Source organism: Rutidosis leptorrhynchoides, chromosome 1 (genome assembly GCF_046630445.1).
Source record: "Rutidosis leptorrhynchoides isolate AG116_Rl617_1_P2 chromosome 1, CSIRO_AGI_Rlap_v1, whole genome shotgun sequence".
NCBI classification, from domain to species: domain Eukaryota; kingdom Viridiplantae; phylum Streptophyta; class Magnoliopsida; order Asterales; family Asteraceae; genus Rutidosis; species Rutidosis leptorrhynchoides.
Window position 1 is genome coordinate 436,294,466 of NC_092333.1, and position 16,246 is coordinate 436,310,711.

Here is a 16,246-nt window from a genome sequence, read left to right on the forward strand (position 1 = left end):
TCATTCTTAAGAATCTTTTTGGTGTTTCTTTTCTAATAGCCTAAGCGGTTTGCTTTTATTATAAGAGCAAAAGATAAGATGAGTCATCTATGTTAGGATTGAAATTATCTCTGCAAGCATGCGAGGAGGTTACATAACATAGGCTAGCTTTCACGGGTTACTCAAATCACTCAAGTGTTTAGGGTTCCCTATAGATCTAAGAAATGAATACACTCATAGCCAGTCATGCTGCACCCATCATCATAGGCTTAATAAAGACTCAAATCCTTGCTGCTAATGCGAGAACGGTAGTAATCTCAGCTTTATAGGTCATTTGTCAATGATGGGAAAGGAATTTTTGGAGTGGTAGTGAAGTTGTTTTTGAAGGGTGAGATGAAAGGGGTAATGTGGTCTTTATACAGACTTTTATTTGGATAGATAGGAGTGCTGAAGTGTTTTGAGAAGCACTTTTGAACTTTTCTTCAATTGATAATCATCTTCGGTCGAGTTCTCTTTGGCGTTTCTCTTTATATAGTTCTGCTCCTTTTCTCAGAACTAATATATATATATATACATATATATATATATATATATATATATATATATATATATATATATATATATATATATATATATATATATATATATATATATATATATATATATATATATATATATATATATATTGGATAAAACATCTCGAGAAACTTTTTGCCGGTAAACTTTTTTAAGAGGTTTATAACATCGGGTTTTCGGAAGGAATCTCATTTTCAGAATTTTTTGAGGAATAGTAAAGGTGATGTGAATGTGGTGGTGGGGTAGAAGTAGTGGAGGTGCGAAAGATTTATGTTTGACAAATGGCTAGCTATTTTGATTACAACCGAATCACGTTTCGCTGCTTGGAGATGTAGATCTAAAGCAAGTTCTGATTCTGAGCACAGACATCGGCACTCTCAACGGAAAATAGTGAAGCATTAAAGATGAATGCTGGTCTTATTTGGGGTGCCTCACCATAATCAATTTAGGTCGATAATGCCTTAGTCATGCAATGCTCTATTAGAGATTTCAATCTAACAAGATTTCCACCTTACTTAAGCCTTATTTTTATTGACAAACGTTTCAGGTTTTCAAAAATACTTTTTCGAAAAGGGTTTTTTTTGAAAATTTTTTGAAATTTGGCTTAAGGACTTGGAATCTTCGTAATGGGTTATTATAATACAGCATAAAAAGATTATACCAACATCCCACACTTAGACGAACATTGTCCTCAATGTTCCTAGTGTATCCCACACTTAGGAGTTTTAGTTGAAGATTTGGGATTATTTGTCTAGTGTTTTAATTGGGTGTTATCCCACACTTAATGATAAGCTAGGATGTGGCATAGTTTGAATCTTGAGTTAGTAGCGAAAAGAAAGAAATACCCCTAGCAGATGCGGCTGGTTTCCAATCCTTGTGTCTTTATCGGCTCATTTGTCATTCTTTATTCTTCTACTCTACTTTATTGCACGGGTTACCTCCCGAGAAGCGCATTTGTTTAAGATCGTTGGCTCGACTGTTGTGCTTCAAAAAGCAAACATTCCTCGCTGATGGTTGTGATCTTGGTCTTTTTGAGGGAATGTGAGTCTTGGTGGATAAATCTTGAGAAAGTGTCGGACCAATAGTGGTAACAGATCAGGTACTTCTCTTGAAGATCTTTTGAAAGATAAGTAGTGCGCAGTTTCGGCTCTTAATAAGTCTTGAAGTCCGATGAGGAAATGATCCACGGCTCTGCTGGTTGACCCATGAATGTCAATCATAGAAGCAGTGCTGGTGTTGATGATTTCTCTGATGGGATGCTCATTTCGGAGGTCTTCAAACAATGTCAGAAACTGTATCTTTAGAATTTCAAAGTCTTCATAACGGTGATCTCCACAGTAAGAGTCAGTAGCTTTGCACAGATTTGTTAAGAGACGAAGCTGGAAAGAAGTGAAGAGCAACCCTGACCCGAGTATTAGGTTCACCGTCTTTGAGTATATCTCCCTACATCCAGCTTTAAATGTGAAACTAGGATCCGTGGATTCTTGGAAGATACGTGTTATCTGCTTAGTAACGTAGGTGGCAATGTTGACTCGGTCTAGTTCAAGATGAGAGAATGGTTTGTTTCTCCTTGCTTCTTCCATAACAACGTCTCGTAGCTCTTTGATAATCAGATCGGCGTGGTGATCAATGGTTACGTAAATTACTAGCCTCTCTGGTGTGCTTTCAAAATTATCTCTTTCCAAGAGAGCGAAAAAGCTGTGAATATCCTCGATCATTTGCAAGTCAGAGTGATAAGTCGGGAGTCCGGTGGAAAGATCCATATGCTTCCGGATGAGAGTCAGTAGTGCTCGTTGGTTTCGTGAGAACGAAAGTGCAGATCCAGCTAAGGCATTATAAACCTTAGAGTAAATGATCTTCTGATCTCGACAGAATCTTGTCTTGAGAATAGTGCGAACCACTGAATTGTGCTCTCGTTGCCTTTCTTCGTGATAGATATGATCGTGAAGAGAATTGATAAAGTCTTGAATGCGTTCTTCTAGGATTTCAACATCATTGTCTTCTCTTCGGAGATAGAGGTGGTGTTCTTCTCGGATAGCCATAATTCGTTCTGTTAAGCGTAGCGAAAAATCAATGGTTAATTTTTGAATGGCTTCGAGAATGTCTTCAAATTCATCAGTATCGTTGATGAAGGTTATCATGTCTGCGTGTGTGGATATAACCGGAATTCGATCTGAAGAAGAGTCCGGCTCCCCTTGATCTGGTTCGGTTGGAGATTGTGAGTTATTCAGAATGTCTTCATGTTGCTCTTCCTCGTCATCATCGGTATCTTATTCCTCTGACGATGCGTCTGATGAACGGGTTTCTTCAGTATTCTGATTCTCCACTTTGATACTTGCATGATCAATTTCTATGTCCTTAACCTCAGCCTTATCGGTCTTCTTCTTGAAGCGAATGATTAAACTGTGATCTGCCGTCTCAAGCCTCATTATTTCTTCATGACGCTCAATACTTGGAGCGGGTATTGTTGCAGTTTCTTTTACATCTTCTATTTCCTCTTCCTCTTCAGATTCCTCCTCTTCCTCTATTTCTTCGCTGGGATCCTCTTCTTCCATTTCTGGGTCGTCTACAGATTGTGATTCGACACCCATCTTGAAATCATCGGCTGGTGGTGAAAACTCATCATCGGAAGTGATCCGTCTGGTGAAAATAGCAAACATCTCTGCCTGTCCAGAAAGATTGGTTGGTCGGTCAATTTTGAAGGTAACGCTCTCCCCATGTGATCGTAAGATCAAGGTTTGATTGTACACATCAATGACAGTCCTAGCCGTATTTATGAAAGGTCTTCCTAACACTATTGGTGTGTGTAGGTCCTCCTTAATATCCATCACTACGAAATCCATAGGATACAAGAATTTGTCAACTTTCACCAAGACGTTCTCAACTATGCCCTTAGGATATCGAATTGTGTGATCGGCAAGTTGTATTGTCATTTTGGTTGGTGACAAATCTCCTAACTCTAATCTCTTGTAGAGAGAGTAGGGGATTAGGTTGATACTTGCTCCTAAATCTGCTAGCGCATGAATGGTTCCAGATTGGTAGATTGAACACGGAAAAATGAATCGGCCCGTATCTCCTAGCTTTAGTGGTAAAGAGTTTCTGAGTAATGCAGAGCATTCTTCAGTCGGTGGAATTTTGTTAGAGTCTGGTATCCTCTCCTTTGTAGAGAGAAACCTTCGGATGTATCTCTTCTGGTTGGGAACTTTGGACATGGTGTCCAGGAATCTTCCATCAAGTTTGAAGGAATCAAGCTTAGATGGTTCTTCTTGTAGTCTTCCAGGATAAGGTATGCGAACTGGAGTTTCAGGGGTCAGCTTCTAAGTATATGTCGATTTGTTCTTTAGCCTAGTTTAACTTCTCCGTGGTTCTTCATCTGGGATTACAGAATCCATTTGCTTTGCTTCTTCTATGTGGGGATTTTGGATAGTATTACTTGGCAATCTTCCCTGCAGTCGGGTTTCAAGGCGTTGTGATAACTGTCCGAGCTGCGTTTCCAAACTTTTGAGCAGAGCTAATTGATTTCTCATTAGTATCTCCGTCTGATCTTGTCTAATTGCAGTTCTCTGATTTAACTGTTGTTGCCCTTGAATGAACTGAGTTAACTGATCATCAGCTCCGAGAGTGGGGTTAGTTGCTTTTGTAATCTGGGTGGTAGGGGAATTTTCCTCAACTGGGGGACCAGTGAGTGGAAGTGGTTGATCGTAGGTCAATTGAGATCGTTGGGCTGGATAAGGTGGATAGGGATAGCGAAAAGGTTGATTACTTCGCTGAAATTGATTAACCCTAGGTGGTTGATTGAATCCGGGATTTGGTAGACGAGCTGGGTATTGGACGTAACAGACTGAACCGTCAGGGTTTTCGTACTCAACTAGATATTCTTCAGTAGGTTGCGGGTTGGTACAATTAACACAAGCCTGAGCTTGGTTAACCTGCTGCGGCTGCGTCTTCAGTTCTCCAAGTTGTTTAGCAAGAGATTCCATCTTATCCGTGAGGGATTTGATGGCCTCTGTTTGATTGTTAAGTGCAGAGAGTGGGGTAGATGATGAAGTTGTTTCACCACTGTTCCAGTCATGACGATGAATTGTCATGTTCTCGAGCAATTCCCATGCTTCGTCTGCAGTTTGGTTCATCAGATTCCCTTGAGCTGCTGCATCAATCGTCGTCCTATGATGACCATTGTAGAAGGTATAGATTTGGGCTGACCGTTCTAGCTGGTGATTAGGGCATTTCTTCAGCAGGGCTTTGAATCGCTCCCATGCAGTGTAAAGAGATTCATCATAACTTTGTTTGAAGTTAATGATGTCATTTTTCAGTTTGGTTTGTTTAGAAGGAGGGAAATATTTGGTTAGGAATTTAGTAGCCATCTCCGTCCATGACGTGATGGAATCTTTTTCCAGTCCTTCGAACCAAGTTTGATCATGATGAGTGAGAGAATAGGGGAACAAGTATAGCCGGACTATATCTTGTCCTATCTCTAGCTGTTTGTAGGAGTTCGAAAGAGATATGAATTTATCAAGGTGAGAATTATGATCGTCTTTTGGTAATCCATGAAACTGACAGCTATTCTGAATGAGCTGGATGATGTGATGTTTTAATTCGAACGAGTGTCCTTGAATCTCTGGAAATCTGATTGGTCCTCCTCGACCTTCAATCGAGGGTTTGGTGTTTTCTGCTAAAGTAACGCGTAACGCCATTTGATTTCTGATTCATACTTCCTTGCGTGCTTTAAAGATTATTGCGTCTGGATCAGGTACGAATAACAACGGCCCTGGTCTAGATCGGGTTTGAGTCATACACTAGGTATGCCTTTTTGTTTTTAATTTTTTGCAAATAAACTATATTATAATAAGCTAAACTAATCTAAAGTAATCTAATCTAGGGTAATCTAATTCTAAGGTAATCCAACTTAATCTAAGGTAATCTAAGGTAATCTAATTTAAGGTAATTTAACTAACTATCCTACGGTGGAATATGTTTTTGGTTCTGGCTACTGATTCCCTGGTATTTCAGTAACAGAGCTCCGCACGAACTATTCAACAAACCAAGTGGGCAGGCTGACTACGGAGAGGCAGGATCCTTTTGGTCCCAATATAATTGGCGACTGTTCAGAAAATCCAATAACCAAGTCCGTGTATAATTGTCTTTCTTAGACACCACTAAATGTTTGTGAACAAGTTTGATAGAGAGCAGTATTGCCTGATACCAGTTCCCCGGCAGCGGCGCCAAAAACTAGTATCCTCCCGTGATATGGCCGAAACGGACGGTTTTTATTCACGCGGTGTCGTCAGGCCGCGGCTCGCCAGGATCAGCCACTCGTGGGAGGAAGGTACAGTTTTTAATTTATATTTAGCGGGGCCTAAATCTTACTACTCCTTATAAGTAAAGGAAGTATGACCTAGAGTCGTATTTTTGAGATCAGTAGAATCGAACCTATATTTAAGCCTAAGATAGTTAGGGAGTAGTGAATATTTATTTTTGGATTTTCTAATTAATAAGGCAGATAAAGTAAATGCGATAAAATTCGTAATTCAGATAAGGTTAAAGTGAGTGCATGCTATGACTTCATCAGTTATTCTGCCGAGATTATGGAATGCTGGCTCATGAATATGCAGAGGCCTTGTATTCATTACACTGGTCCTAAATGCCCCTGTCATAAGACATGTCACTGGGTACTGCGTTAGGCTTGAAGATTCTGAATAGACAGCAGGCATACACGTTCAGTCTGACTACAGGCACCCGTGCAGTCTGACTACAGGCATACACGTTCAGACGGCTCATCCAATTGACCGACTCGGTTGGGTGACGTATTAACATTCCAAAATGGTCTAAAATTCTTAAGCATAATAGAATACATGGTTTACCATATCCGAGAGATATGATGCATTTCAATGCTTTCGTTAATGATTGGTAAAAGATAGTTAGGCCCTTAAAAAGAGTTCAACCATAAAGAACACCATGGCCAAGTCAAGCTGACTTCCATGAACACGTTCGGTTATCCTAACGGTCCAATCCTTTATGTGTCTAAACAAACAGTTCCTTAATTAACTAAGAATCCCTCAAGCGGGGTGCAATGCTTAAGACCGCGTTATGGTGCAGTGTACTGGTCAATACTAACCGGGTTCCATGGCCTTACTTAGCAGAGGTACAGCTTATAACAACCGCTGTGCTTCAGCGTGTGCGTACGAAGTTTATATGCTTGATGACTACACTAGCATGGTCTAGGACCGACAATGTACTAAGGGTCTAGTCAGATGTTTCACTATGAAAGAGTCCTCAGTCAGAATCCAATGCTCGATAGGCTTACTACAACCGGTGTGCCTCGGTCGATCTTACGTTGTATCCGATAGACTTCTCTTACCAAGGGGTGACACAGATAGTGTACTCTGAATCGGGGTTCGCGACTTCCCAATAACAGAGCCTATAACTACGTTCTATTAGTTGGAAAAGCGATTGAGTTTAAAGCATAATCGGAAAGCATTTCAACAGCATACACAGACCATAATATTATTTCGGCATTATAACTGCTTACATCATAGCAAACACTAAATATAACTACTCGCTAATCATGGAAACAATATCATAAAACATTATATAAGATAAAGGATAGAAGTACCAGTAGATTAAACGAGTTCCGAATACAAAAGTGACAACTTCAAGACTCCAGACCGCTCCTAATACAATCTTCAGCATTCTTTTCCGGGTACTAGGTTTCCCGCACAGAGTCGAAGGCCTTGAGAGTATGACTAATATTGTACAAGAGAGAGAAAGAAGTGAATTGAAGTGTGTGTTGGAATGAATGACAAAGCCCCTATAAATAGACTAGGAATTTGCCAAAATACGGCTGGCTGGCCATATGGCAGCCCGTTTGGTGGCCCGTATTTGGCAGGACATTTTCCTGGCAGCCCGTATGGCAGGCTGCTTGGTGAGCCATATTTGGCAGGCCGTATGGCAGGCCGTATGGAAGGCCGTTTTTGATGCTGGTCAGCCTTGATTCACTGGATCGTAACTTGATTTCTTGTCTTTCACCGTTTTCGCTCTAGAATCTTCGTTTTAGCTCCGATTCTCTTGATTCTTTTTGCACCACCTTCATAATTACTTGTTCTTCAATTCTAACCAACGAAGTGGGTATTTTGCCGATAAAATTCGAATCTTTGTTGTTTTTGGGCCTTAATACCGGGGTAAAAACGTGACTTTTTAGCCGATATCAACTTCTCACCAAACAAAGGATGGAAGAAGCAAGATTACATGAAGATACAAACTAAGAAGCTTGATCTTTGACAACAAACAACAAAAAACAAACAACAAACAAGAAGAATGATGATGCTTAGATTTCAGTTTCAAAGGAAGAAAAAGAAAGAAAAATAAAGTTGTTAGTTACAAATTTAGAGAGAAAAGTTAGAGTGAAAGTAGTGTAAGAATGAGGTGTGTGTGAAATGAAATAATACTAGCATATAAGTAACAAAAAAAAATGGAACCCCCTCACCCACACAACTTGGCCGACGGTTTAGGGTGTCCAAAAGGGGATGGTCAAGTTGATCTTTCAAGTGTTGGAAGGTGATGAATGCTAGTATGAGGTATAAAGTTAAATACATGGGAAGTTGGTCATGCATGCTTGCAACAACTTTGTCTCCTCATTTAACTAATTAATCCATGTTTAACCTTAAAGAATTATTAGCATAATGGTGGGCTTACTAGTAGTCCATTAAGTAATGTAGGGTGGGCTTCCAAGTCAAATAATATAAGCCCAAGTATAAGTAAGCAGCAAATTAGTAAAAAGCCTGAGTAATTAACTACTTACACTAGTTAATTAGAAATAATTAATAATAATTAATTATGAACGTAAATAATATTCGAAATATTATTCGAGAAAAGCACGTGTGATTAGTAGCTGATGCAGAAAAAAGAAGAACAGCTTCTTCTTCTATCCATTATGCCTCAGATCCAATCTGACTGCACTGACGAAAGAACAATGTCCGCCCTGATCACCCATGTGACAGATGGTGACTCCTTCATCGCATCCTTTGCTGAGGTAGAGTGCCTGAAAGAGAAAGAAGAGCTTACTAAGCTAAAATGCAGAATACAGAGCCAAACATCCGGTTTGTTGAAAAGACGAATCGGGACATGGAAAGTCAGATACGGTAACAAGTAAAATGTATAACAATACATTTATTAACACGAAAGTATTAATAATAAATATTAATAATATAGTTGGAAAATCCAGGGTCGTTACATTACCCACCTGTTAAATAAAATTTCGTCCCGAAATTTTAAGCTGAGGTAGATGGAGGAGTTGGGAAAAGGTGAGGATACTTCTGCAACATTTGATCCTCTCGTTCCCAGGTAAACTCGGGTCCTTGTTTGGCATTCCATCTTACTCGGACGATCAGAATCTTGTTGTGTTTCAAAGTTTTGACCTCACGGTCCATAATTTCGACAGGTTCTTCCACGAAGTGGAGTTTGTCATCAATCGTAAGTTCTTCCAGTGGTATGACAAGTTCCGGTTCAGCAAGACACTTCTTCAAATTCGATACGTGGAATGTAGGATGAACGAAGCTCAATTGAGTCGGAAGATCCAGACGGTAAGCAGCGGGTTCAACACGCTCTAAGATTTCGAAAGGACCAATGTATCGCTGGTTAAGCTTCCCATGTTTTCCAAAACGGATCACCCCTTTCCAAGGTGAGACCTTCAACATTACACGATCACCCACGTTGAATTCTAAGTCTTTACGTTTAAGGTCGGCATAACTCTTTTGGCGATCACGGGCCGTCTTGAGTCTCGCTTGAATTTGGACAATCTTCTCAGTTGTTTCATGGACTAACTCGGGTCCGGTGATTTTCTTTTCCCCTACTTCGGCCCAACAAATAGGAGAGCGACATTTGCGGCCATACAACACTTCGAAAGGTGCGGCATTAATACTTGAATGATAACTGTTGTTGTAAGAGAATTTGGCTAGTGGCAAATGCCTTTTCCAAGCCTTTCCGAAATCAATAACACAAGCACGCAACATGTCCTCCAAAGTTTGAATCGTTCGCTTGCTTTGTCCATTGGTTTGCGGGTGATACGCCGTGCTCATGTCGAGACGATTCCCCAAGGCTTCTTGCAAAGAACGCCAAAATCTGGAAACAAAACGGGCATCTCGGTCTGAAATAATTGATAAGGGCACACCATGATGAGATACAATTTCCTTTATGTATAGTTGCGCGAGTCTTTCTATCGTATCTGTTTCCTTCATGGCTAAGAAGTGTACAGATTTGGTAAGATGGTCAACGATAACCCAGATGGTATCGTATCTGCCCACCGTCTTTGGTAGTTTCGTAATGAAGTCCATTGTTATCCTTTCCCACTTTTATTGCGGGATTTCTGGTTGCTGAAGTAACCCAGAGGGCCTCTGATGTTCGGCCTTAACCTTCGAGCAAGTCAAACACTTCCCAACATAAGTTGCAACATCCTTCTTAAGATTAGGCCACCAAATACTGTTCCTTGAGATCGTGGTACATTTTACCGGCTCCTGGATGAATCGAATATCTTGACTTGTGGGCTTCGTCTAGAATGAGGCTTCGCAAATCCCCATAACTAGGCACCCAAATTCTTCCGGCGAAGTATCGGAGTCCAGTCTCCTTAACCTCGAATCGAGAGATGAGAATGTTCAAGTGTTCATGAGAAATATTCTCCTCTTTGGGAGCCTCATCTTGGGCTACTCGGATTTGGCTATTAAAATTTGAATGGATGGTGATGTTCAGGGCCCAGACACGAAGAGGTGACATCCTCTCCTTTCGGCTCAAAACGTCGGCTACAACATTGGCCTTGCCAGGATGGTAACGAAGTTCACAATCATAGTCGTTCAGCGTCTCGATCCATCGTCGCTGTCTCATGTTTAGTTGTTTGTGATCGAATATGTGTTGGAGGCTTTTGTGGTCGGTGAAGATAGTACTTTTAGTTCCATAAATATAGTGTCTCCATAATTTAAGCGTAAAGACAACGGCTCCAAGTTCGAAATCATGAGTAGTGTAGTTTCGCTCGTGAATCTTCAGTTGACGAGAAGCATAAGCAATGACCTTCGTTCTTTGCATCAATACGCAACCAAAACCATTTTTCGAGGAAACGCAAATATACGACGAAATCGTCACTGCCTTCAGGAAGTGATAAGATAGGTGCGGTGGTTAATTTCTGCTTCAAGGTTTGAAATGCTGATTCTTGTTCGGTTTCTCAAACAAACTTCTTCCCTTTGTGAGTCAGCGCGGTCAAAGGACGTGCAATCAGAGAGAAACCTTCAATAAATCTTCAGTAGTAACCGGCGAGACCTAAAAATTGGCGGATATGAGTCGGATTAGTGGGGGTTTCCCACTTGCTGACAGCTTCGATCTTTATGGGATCAACTTTGATACCTTGATCGCTCACAATATGACCCAGGAATTGGACTTCCTTCAACCAAAACTCACACTTGGAGAATTTGGCATAAAGTTGCTCTTGTCTCAAGAGTTCAAGCACTAGTCGAAGATGTTTCTCATGTTCTTCTTCGCTTTTGGAGTAGATGAGGATATCATCTATGAAGACGATAACGAACTTATTCGGGTAAGGCTTGCATACACGATTCATGAGATCCATAAACACGTCATGTGCGTTGGTTAAATCGAATGGCATCATGAGAAAATCATAGTGACCATAACGGGTTCTGAACGCAGTTTTCATCACATTACACTCCTTTATCCTCAACTGGTGATAACCGAATCGCAAATCGATCTTAGAGTAAACGCTTGATCCTTGCAGCTGATCGAAAAGATCGTCAATTCGGGGAAGGGGATACCGATTCTTGATCGTCAATTTGTTGAGTTCGCGGTAATCGATACACATGCGGAAAGATCCGTCCTTCTTCTTCACAAATAAAACATGTGCGGCCCAAGGCGAAGAACTTGGTTGGATAAATCCACGGTCTAGAAGTTCTTGTAGTTGGCTCTGCAACTCTTGCATTTCGGAAGGTGCAAGTCGATAAGGTGCGCGACCTACAGGTGCAGCTCCTGGCACTAAATCGATCTGAAACTCCACTGCTCTCGATGGCGGTAATCCAGGTAATTCTTCCAGAAAGACCTCGGGAAATACGTTCACAATTGGTACATCATCCACGCTCTTCACCTCGATTTCTAATGTTTTCACATGTGCTAAAACACCAAGACGTCCTTTCTTCATGATCTTTTGTGCTTTCATGTAACTAATGAGGTTCAGCTTCGAGTTATATCTCTCTCCATAAATAATTAGTGGCTCACCATCTCCGTGTGGTATACGAATAGCTTTATCTCCATAGATAATGTCGGCCCTTACCTTGGTCAACCAGTCCATACCGACAATCACATCAAAACTTCCCAATTTGATGGGTATCAAGTCAATCTTAAAATCCACACCAGCTATGTTGATAATACCTCCTCGGCTAATTTGGTCAACTTTCTCAAGTTTTCCATTGGCTACCTCAACAAGCATACTATCCTTTAAAGGAACTAACGACCAATTTATCTTAGAGCAAAAGTGTCTACATACATAACTCCTATCGGCACCAGTATCAAATAGGACAGAAGCTAATAGATTGTTGATAGTGAATATACCTGTAACCAAGTCGGGGTTCTCACGGGCATCCCTTGCGTTTACGTTAAAAGCTCTTCCACGTGCTGGCCCACCGTCCTTTCTCTTGTTGGGACATTCATTCCTGAAGTGGCCCTGTTGTCCACACTCATAGCACTTCCTTGGTCCAGTAGGGTTTGTCTTCATAGTTGGGGTGGTGATCTTGCAGTATTTGCCAATATTCCCAGTCCTTTTACACTTTTCGCAGACCACGTTGCAGTACCCGGTATGATGCTTGTAGCATCTCTTGCACTGCGGGAGACTACCCTTATAGTTAGGGTTTGAGCTAGGGTTCAGGTTAGAGTTGTTTCCCTTGAAACTTTCATGCCTCTTAGCTGGGTTTTGATCAAAGACCCTTCCCTTGTTGCTGTCCCACTTACGTTTCTCATTACTAGCTCCAGATTCGAATTTCCCCTTTTCTGGTTCTTTGCTGGTAATTTGGTTCATTAGGGTGTGCGCCATGCGCATAGCTTCCTGGACATCAGCTGGTTTTGAAGAGGTGACATTTCCCTGAATGGACTTGGGAAGTCCCCACAAATACCGTTCCATTCGCTTAAATTTTGGGGTAACCATCGTGGGCACATCAGAGCTAATTCTAAGTACCTTCGGTTATAACCATCGAGATCGGTTCCCACAACCTTCAACTCCCAAAACTCAGCTTCCATTTTCTGAATCACTGTTCTAGGGCAGTACTCCTCGATCATAGCCCCCTTAAATTCCTCCCACGGTGTAGCATAAGCCTCGTCAATACCCTTAGCCTGAGCAACTGTGTTCCACCAGGTTAAAGCGACGTCCGACAGTGTACAGGAGGCATACTTAGTCTTATTCATTTCTGAGCAGTTGCTCACACGGAACACAGCTTCCAATTTCTCAAACCACCACGTCAGTCCAACCGGCCCCTCAGTACCACTGAAATTGTAGGGCTTGCAGCTTTGAAATTCCTTATAGGTACACCCGTTATGATTGTTCTAGTTAACAGGTGGAGCTTGGGGGTTGGCATTCGCAATTGTTACAGCTACTCGTTCAGTTATTATCTCCTCAATCTGTGCTACTGTGGGCGTTGATCTTCCGTTTGCCATTGATCTTCGAAACAGAAATTTCGACTTTAGTCAAAATCCAGCAATAAATAATAATACGGTATATGGTAACTAACATGGAATCAACACAATACATGCTAATTAAGTAATGCAACTAGATACAGATACCACAAAATCATCATATAATAACGTAAATAGAACACTGTACAGAAATTAAACAACACAAAGTTCCATTCATTAATAAGAAAGTGACATACATCCGCATAAGGTTCGTACAGTACATGAGTAAAACATGAAACTACAAACGGGATTACATAATGAAATCTAATACAATAGCCATATGGTGACGGTGGGCAAAGGATATCCATCATGTGGGATACCTGGTCCTCGAGCTCAGTTACCCAAGCACGGAGGATATGCACTTCCCTCGTCAGTTCCTCGATGACGGGAGATGCTGGTGGGACAGGCGGTGCAGATGGTACAGGTGGAGCTGGTGGTGCAGATGATGCTGGTGGAGCTTGTGGTGCAGACGGTCCAGCACCAGAAGTAGACAGTGCGTAACGGGAAGCCTTACGCACGAATGGATCGGCAGGGTAAGGCACAACCCGCTTACGGGCTGTAACCCTAACCAACTGTCCGCGTGTGTCCACGAACGGTCTACCTCCGTTAACCCATGGAATAACAGTACCATCGAAACGATACCACTTCTTCGGCGGGATAGAGGGCGGCTGCACGGGCGTCTCCTCAGGGTCCTCGTCGGAATCCTCCTCGCTGAAGTCATCGGATTACGAGTCTTCTGAATCATCTGAGGTTGGATCTGCTCGACCGGTGGTCATCAGTCAATATCTGCTAGGCGAGATCGGCACGACACGTCCATCAGCAAGGCGTCTGACCCAATGTCCTCGCTCATTACGGAAAGGACCGTCCCCATTTTCCCCAGGAATCACAACACCACCGGAATGGTGTTGTGGCTCCGGGAGTCCTGGGCTAGGTGGAGCTCGAATCTCCTCTTGCTCCTCGTCTCCGTCAGAGATGATCATCAGGTCAGGTGCGTGGCTACTGTCCCCAGAGGATGAATCGACAGAGTCACTGGAGGGTAGCGATGACGGGATCTGTGAGTCGGCGGCAATAGCAGGCGAGGTGGCAGATGAATCTGAGTCGCTATCCAAGTCAATGATGATGGGCGGGATATCCGACATCTGAACAAGGAAAAATAACTTTTTCCATGTCAGTAAGTCATATAGCAAGCACGTATTAGGCAAAGTAACTATGACAGTCTAGATCATCTATAGCAGCAAATAGCATGGCAATAATAACAAGTATCATGCAATCGAAAGCAGATAGTATCATGCAGTAGTGAAAACATGTAGCAGTATACGACATATAGCAGTAAAAGTAAGCAGCAGCATGCAGCAAATTCCGCAAAAATAAGTAAACTAGCAAGTTGTAGATTAGTCCTATTAGTGAATCCTACTCGGTCCGGTCATGACTCACTAATGCAACCTAATTCCCTACAACCAATGCTCTGATACCAAATGTGATACCCCATACAAAATTAATGTGTACGGATCATCAACAACAGGATCATTACAAGGTCAAACACTATATGCTGTTTTAAAATAAGTTTGCATTCATAAGAAAGAGTGACGTCATAACCAACACCAAGAGTTTTACAAACGATAGTAGGCTTCTACGAATAGAAGCAATTAACATAAGTACGAGACCCGAAGGTCATTACAAATTCATTGTTTCAAAAGTAACATAGTTGTGAATGCAAGGTAAACGTTTCATGCAGAGACATCTCTAACAAAAGCAGCGGGAGTCTACACAGCAAGACTACTACAGCGGAAGCATCAAACCTCTATGCACTTGAGAAAACATGCTTAAAAACGTCAACACAAATGTTGGTGAGCAATAGTTTAAGTATAACAGTAATGTAAGGTAGGCCACGAGATTTCAGTGTTTCAAAACAGTATGAAAAGTATATGTTCAACCGTGGGCACTTGGTAACTAACTTAACGTAATATCATGAAGCGACCCGTCCTAATCCATAAGGACGAATACAATAACATATGATTACATCACGAGGTACTTGACCTCTATATGATACATTTTACAAACATTGCATTCGTTTTTAAAAGATAAACTTTCATTTCATCGAAAGTTGACTGCATGCATACCATTTCATTATATATCCAACTATAATTGACTTACTAATAATCTTGATGAAATCAACGACTCGAATGCAACGTATTTTGAAATATGTCATGAATGACTCCAAGTAATATCTCCAGAATGAGCAAATGCACAGCGGAAGGTTTCTTTAATACCTGAGAATAAACATGCTTTCAAGTGTCAACCAAAAGGTTGGTGAGTTCATTAGTTTATCGTAAACATTCATTTCCTTCATTTTAATAGACCACAAGATTTCATATATTGTCACGCGTAACTCGCGAATTAAAAATTCATTCATATGGTGAACACCTGGTAACCGATCTTAACAGGATGCATATAGAATATCCCCATCATTCTGGGACTCACATCGAACATGATAAATCGAAGTACTAAAGCAGTTCAAATTCTCTGACTAGGGCTTGTTAGTGCCCATAGATATATCTTTAGGATTCGCGTCAATTGGTGGCAATTATAATAAACACCAATTCTTAGGCTACCAAGCTAAAAAGGGGCATATTCGGTTTGATAATCCAACCATAGAATGTAGTTTCGATCACTTGTGTCTATTTCGTAAAGCATTTATAAAAGCAGCGCATGTATTCTCAGTCCCAAAAATATATATTGCAAAAGCATTTAAAAAGGGAGCAAATGAAACTCACAATACCGTATTTTGTAGTAAAAATACATATGACGACATTGAACAACTGAACAATGCAGGTTTGGCCTTGGATTCACGAACCTATATCATTTGTGTATATATTAAAATGTATAATCGTAATCGAACAAATTTATATATTATTATTAGTGATAAAAATTTTATATTAATAACTTATATATATTTTATTATTTAATTAAATAAAAATATTAA

At 41.0% G+C, this 16,246-nt stretch overlaps 1 non-coding gene across 1 annotated transcript; it reads left to right on the top strand.

Moving 5' to 3' along the window:
• The first annotated feature begins 4,764 nt into the window (after positions 1-4,764).
• LOC139886783 (small nucleolar RNA R71) lies at positions 4,765-4,871 on the top strand. The gene has a single exon (XR_011772649.1). It is a non-coding gene; the product is annotated as a small nucleolar RNA R71 (small nucleolar RNA).
• Positions 4,872-16,246: the final 11,375 nt, after the last annotated feature.